Source organism: Thrips palmi, unplaced genomic scaffold, assembly GCF_012932325.1.
Source record: "Thrips palmi isolate BJ-2018 unplaced genomic scaffold, TpBJ-2018v1 HiC_scaffold_18, whole genome shotgun sequence".
Classification (NCBI taxonomy): Eukaryota; Metazoa; Arthropoda; class Insecta; order Thysanoptera; family Thripidae; genus Thrips; species Thrips palmi.
Window position 1 is genome coordinate 9602467 of NW_023144627.1, and position 6638 is coordinate 9609104.

General features: G+C 53.5%; 1 non-coding gene across 1 annotated transcript; it reads left to right on the plus strand.

Moving 5' to 3' along the window:
* The first annotated feature begins 281 nt into the window (after window positions 1-281).
* On the plus strand, window positions 282-353 carry Trnaq-cug. The gene has a single exon. It is a non-coding gene; the product is annotated as a tRNA-Gln (tRNA).
* The last annotated feature ends 6285 nt before the right edge of the window (window positions 354-6638 follow it).

Consider the following 6638-nt stretch of genomic DNA (forward strand, 5'->3'; position numbering starts at 1 on the left):
CCGCGAATAATTCAGACGCAAGTAGAATTCTCCTGGAAATTGTTGGTGGCATGGTAAGACAGGCGCTTTTCTTCGTAGTGAAAAGCACAGAAGGGATGCACGTAAAGTTTTCGGCTGTGGGCCCTGTGGGCCGGCCGCCAAGAAGATGCGCTGTGGCGCGTAGCGGTGCGCGGCTACCCCCTCCCCCCACCGCCGCCGCCGCCACCACCAACACCGCTGCCGCGTCATCGGAGACAGTAGAAAGAGAAAGACTCGGACGCGCACCAGATCAGCTCCACCGCGGCCCCATGGTGTAATGGTTAGCACTCAGGACTCTGAATCCTGTCATCCGAGTTCAAATCTCGGTGGAACCTTCATTTTTTTTGCCGCATCTGAGTACTGTATACGTAAAGTAAATGGCGTGGGATGTTTAACCGGGTGGCCCGGGAAAATTTTTAGGAACAGTTTTGGGGGGAATGCGTGTTGCCTTCCCTCCCTGAGCCGCAGGCCCCCGCCTGCCGAGCCCCGGCCCCGTTTTTGAGCGCAACTTTGGGGAGCAGTGGGGACAATTGAAAGGGCAGTTGGGGTTTCGGGCAAATCAATCAGACAAGGGGAGGGGCCCGCAAAGGGTAGGATAAGGCTCCAGGGCACCCACGACAACCCCCGCGACACCCGTCTTGCAAGCACCCTTTCAGAGTCGCGGGCTGCGAGATCCTGGCGCTTGTCCTGGCGACACCCTTTGCGGGGTCCTCGTGGCACCCCTGTTGATATCTTCGCGAGGATCTCGCGACCCGCGACTCTGAAAGGGTGTTTGCAAAGCAGGGTGGTCGCGACTCTGAAGGGGTAGTCGCGGGGGTTGCCGTGGGTGCCCCTGGAGCCTTATCCTACCCTTTGCTGCCCCTCCACCTTGGCCGCCACTGCCCGATCCCCACTGCCTTACCCCCACCACTGCTCGCCAGCCACCCGAACGCCGCTCGGCAGGCGCGCCTGCGGCTCAGCCAGGGTAGGCCACCCATCGCACTGTCCTGTATTTTCCCGGGCAACCGGTAACCGGTGGCCGTGGCCGCAGTGTTTGGGCACATTTTCCCTAGCTGGCAGTCAGGCCAGGCTACTTGACCATGCATCCACCATCGTTTCATTTTGAGTCATTATTTTCAGATTTTCTGGAGAGCGCGAAGCTTGCGCTACCCCGCCCCTTTCCCTTCCCTCCCCTGACCCGGGGCAGTTAGCTTCACCGCGCTAACCAGCCAGCCAGCCGTCTTGACTCCATAACCTCTTTGATTTCTGACGCGCCAACTTCGCGAGCAGATGTAAGAACCAATTGAATCACTCGGCGCAGAATTGGGAACAAGAAAGTTTACTGGCAAGTCAATCAGACAGAGCGACGAAGCACGGTCCGGAACCAGCTTACTGACGGCCGGTCAGGCCTAGTGCTAGGCACCACTCAAGGCATTGCTTCCCTAATCCCACCGTGTGACCTCAAAACCACCCGCACTATCCCAAGCACCCAATTGGTCTAATCGTCAATCGACTCGGAAGCACTCGAGCGGCCCTGCACCGGGGATTAGGCGCACAGGACAACGTCATGAGAAGACTGATCCTTATATAGCTCCTTCAGTGCCCTTGACCATGACTATCCCATCGAGAGGAGAACCATTTACTGTACACTCTTCCTTTTAACTCCCGGCGCAATCGTCGTGGATTAGCTCTTTTTATGAGTGTGCTTTTCTTTTTGTCACATGGCAGCCTGTCAGGCACAGTAGGTCGACCTCAGGTTTCTAGGCAGGGGAAGTTCGGCACACTGTTCTGAATTGAAAGATTGAATGCACGCAAGGTTGGGTTGAAGATGTCCCTGGTTGTGGCCACGAAGTGGTGGCCGAACAGAAATGACGCAAACGACCAGATGGTCAGTGATCCAGACGGCTGACTTCAGAGCCTCAAGCGCCTGCGAGGTAGGCCACCTATCTGGCCCGCAACACACACCTGTGTGAAGGCGAATGGGTGGCCTACCTCGCAGGCGCTACACGCCCCGACACAGTAGGCCAGAAGACCGGTGGAGGCCGAACAGGTGACCCCACCAATGGATTCCTCTCCGAACGAGGAATCCATTTGTGGGGTCACGTTCGGTTCGAGTTCTGTTTTGCGACTCTGAAGCTCAAAACGCGTCTAGAGGTTTGGCCGCCTCCACCGGTCTTCTGGCCGACTGTGCCCAATCAAAGCCGAAGCGGTTCGAGGGACGGGGTGCCAGTGAAATCTATAGGCAGAGTATTTCTGTGGCCACAATGTTGCGGCCACAAACTTTGACTTGCAAAAGTTCGCAACGCGATTGATCCTCTGCTGTTCGGATCCGTGTGAGTGCTGTCTGCATGCATCACAACACAAGTGGCTACTTCCACGGGGGAAGGGAGGAGGGTGAAATTGGAGGCATGTCCTCGTTCCCATGGATGAGTTTCCCTTTGGTTTCCCTTGGCTTTCCCTTGCGTTTCCCTTGTGTTTCCCTTGGGTTTCCCTTGTGTTTCCCTTGGGTTTCCCTTGTGTTTCCCTTGGCTAGACTCAGTCCCTGTCTCAGGACCCTCAACCCCTCGGGCCGTGCTGGCTGCAGACTGATTCGCTCTTTGTCGCACTAATGAGACGTCCCGTCGCGTAGGGGTGCGGGAGAGACAGGTAAGTGCCCTGGCGCTTCCCAGACATTAGCTGACCGCGACCACCGCGTGGTGCAAAGTCTGGCACGGACTTGACAAGGCGCGGCACGCCACTGGCGCCCTGTCAAAAAAAAAGTTTGAAATTCCAGAGAGGTTTTGTAATGAAAAGCATTGCCTGTTATCTCGAAAAATAAAAAAAAGCACTGTCTCTATTTTGTACGAGTTTCCGGCAGGTATAGTACAAGTGTCATACTTCTTGAAGAAAAGAAAGGTGTCATCTGCTAGAAAAGGAAACCTCCACCCTTAAAACCTTACGAAGTAAACATACACATACTTCAAACTTATTTACTTTGTTACACGAGGAAACAGTTCGTAAATTACGAAAAGCTTATGCATGCTCAAAATACTTTGTTATTACAAGTTGCTTTTCTTTGTAAGGCCTGATATATTTTTTTAGGGTTTTCTCAGCGTCTGGACATAACTGACGGAGGTTCCAAAGGCACTCTGCAGACTTTTCCCCATTTACGTGTGGTACTGAGCGGACCCGACACTGTAAAAAATTCCGTACTTTTGTGCGGAAATGGTACAGAAAAATATAGTACGGAAGTACGGAGAAAAGTACGGAACGTCCGTACTTGCTCCATTTGAACCCATGTAAACGGGTACGGAAATAAAGTACGGAAGTTCCGTAGTTGGCAAGTACGGACGGTCCAGGCAAATTATTGACCAGACACGTTCCGTACTTTTTCCGTACTTTTTTCTCACAGTGGAAGTGGCGCGACCACTGGCCAGTGTCTGCAAGGATCTCAGCCACACGCGTGGTACAGTCCGGGCCAGACGCCCACGTGGCGGAGAGTACAGTCGGGGCAGGCAGGGCAGGCAGGCACTAGCGGCCCAGCCACCCTTCCACCGCATGCGTGATGTGTGAGCACCGAGCGCCCCCCACGTGGCTACTGGCGCGTGCCGAGTGCACTGTCAAAAATTTGTCGTCACTTTATGAAAAAAAATCGTCCATGACATTTTTTTCACTGGAAAATAATGCCACGTCTATCACAAATTCGTGACATTTTCGTCAAAACTGCTGCACTTGTGGCATGACAACAATGTCATCAACAGGCTGTGACTCTTTGCTGCTTTCAGGAGACTGCACCGCCTATCTAAGGGAAAACAGGGTGACCCCCACTCCTCCCCCTCCCTCTGGATCCACGCCTGGCGCTACCAAGCTCGAAACGAGCTACGTTGCGAATATTGGCCGTCGAATGCCGAAGCGCGGACTCACTCGCGCATCTCACAATCACATCGCAAGGATGACGCGTCCTGCGCCTCGGCGGCCAGCAGACTGATTTCGAGACAAGTTTTCATCGCTCTTTCTCGCTCGCGCCATCGCGGCACGCCTCAGGAGTGCGAGAAAGACAGAGCGACGGAAACGACTCGCGGAATCCAAGGGGAAATAACTCTGAATTTTGGTGTACAAATGAATGAATTTCGTGAATTTCTTGAATTTCAGTGAATTTTTTGGAATTTTATTGAATTTTTTTGAATTTCAGTGAATTTTTACGAATTTTGGTGAATTTTATTGAATTTCTATGAATTACTTTGAATTTTTTGAATGAATTTTTGCGAATTTTGCTGAATTTTAATAAATTTCTATGAAATACTTTGAATTTTGTGAATTTTAAAGAATTTTTGAATTTTGGAGAATTATAAGAATTTTCGTGAATTTCAATGAATTTTTGTGAACTTTAATGAATTTTGGTGAATTCTAATGAAATTTGGTAAAGTTTTTGCAATATTTCAGTGAAATTTTAATGATTTTTTTTGAATTTTAATGAATTCTTTTGAATTTTAATGAATTTTTTTTTGAATTTTAATTTAAGTTTACATTTTTTTCTGAAGTTATTTCCCCTTGGCGGAATCAGTCTGCTGAAGCACCGCGGTGACACTCCAGACAACCGCGCACACAGCAGCGCATCCCGGCGCTGCGTGGCTTCGAACAGTGCTTTCGCCGCTCTGTCTCTCTCGCACTCCTGGGGCGTGCCGCGTTGGTGCGAGAGAGACAGAGCGCGGCCGGATTAGGGCCACAGTCAAGTGCTGTTGGCAAGCCCGGCAAGTCTCTCCACCATTCGGCTGCGATAGCGGGATATCGTGGGCTGGCCACGCCGGTGGACGATGGTCCCATGTGGCCCGTACCTGCGCGGCGTGGCGTGGCGTGGCGCACGCGGTCGCGGCCCTCGAGCGGGTCAAGGCTTATCTGGGACCGACGGCCGCCAGCTGACGGGTCCGATCACTTTCCAGCCCGTGCAGGTCCTTGCCGTCCTTCGCAGCGCCGCAGCGGCGCGCAGCGTTCAGGTTCAGGGAGACTGATTGCGAGTGGGAGGTCTCTCTCTCTCTCTCTCTCTCCTCTCTCTCTCTCTCTCTCTCTCTCTCTCTCTCTCTCTCTCTCTGAGCGATTCAGAAAATCGGATTTTCGCTCTGTCTGTCTCGCACCCTCACGAAGAGCCCCATGAGTGCGAGAAAACGACGAAACGAACTCTTCTGAATGGCTCTGCTCGTTCGGCGGCCGGCGGGCCCGGCCCACGCAGCCCATGCCGCCATCCTCGGTGCAGCTTGACCGTGGCCCTGGCCGTGGGCCTGGCCGTGGCTCCGAGACGCCGGCTCACGTAAACACAACAAAAATGTCGCATTCGCTTCGCCGGCAGCAGGCTCGGCACCAGGCCGGGCGCCAGGCTCAGACCCCGCCAGGACGCCAGGACTGGTTTCCCGAATAACAGATGAACCATGCGAGGGAACGGCGTCGATCGGCCACTCTTCGCTTTCTGCCGATCGCGCTGCACTCCAGAAGTCTTTTAGTGAAGATTCTCTGTGACATGGTGAAAATTCTCCATGTCCACCTCGTCCAAACCACCTCGTCTTTACTGTAGGGTACCCGGGAAAACCGGGAACCGTTTTGATCATGTTCCGGTTGCATTTTGGCATTTTGTTTCCTTCGTACCATTTTGTTTCCGCATTCCGTACCATTGTGTTTCCAGTCCGTTGCATTTTGTTTCCAGTCCGCTGCATTTTGTTTCCTGTCCGTTGCATTTTATTTACAATCTGTTGCATCTTGTGAGCCGGGATTTGCGTGATGGCGTGCCGCGTCGCGTGCACTGGCAGAGCGAAAGTCGCGTTGCAAATCGCGAGGCCAGCGCGCTCTTTAGTGCAGCAGGCCTTCGACCGCCTTGCACGCCTTCGACGGCGCTAAAGACACCATTCCCAACAGTCCCGCGGCCCGAAGCTCCAACACACCCGAAAAAACCCCAGCAAACGCGCGTGTGAACACGTCTGCAGTTTTGCAGTTCACCCTGTTACTCATGTGTAAAATTGCCCGTACTCAGTTTGTACTCGCAGTTTAAAAGGGCGAAAAACACTATTGTTTCGCCGGGGTTTTGGCGTCGAGTGCGTTAAAAGCAAATAGCCTTAAATGACAAAGTTTTATGAGAGGAGGTGACTCACGCGTACCTCATTACCAGTGGTAACCCCAAACCCTGAGTGATTCACCCCTCGAGTTTTCGTCCCACCGTACTTCATGTGGAAAAATTTTGATTGCCAAGTCGATCTGCAGGCGATTTTTATCCGCTTTTCGCATCATAGCCAGCCGTAGGTCTCTATTTTGGATCGGTCAACGGCCAGATGGAAAATTTTTGAGCCCCCCCCCCCCCCCCCCCGGACGCTGAGGCGGGCCGGGAGGCCCAAGGGCGACAGGATACGTTGCGCGCCGGGACGGCCGGGACCGCCTGGGCTGGCTTCTGCAACAGGGGGCCCCGACCCGACCCTACACTCGTTGGCGAGGGAGGAGGGGGTGGGGGGGAAACCGCTTTCTAAACCCCTCCCTGCAGTCCCCCTGCCTGTCACCGGTCTGGCGAAGATCAAGTTCACGCGTGCCGCGGCTCGGCAGCCAAATGCCGAAAGAGAGTTTGCCCTTCGCCCGCCTCGAATATGTCAACAAACTCGAAGAAGCCCGGGTTTCCCGGGCACGGC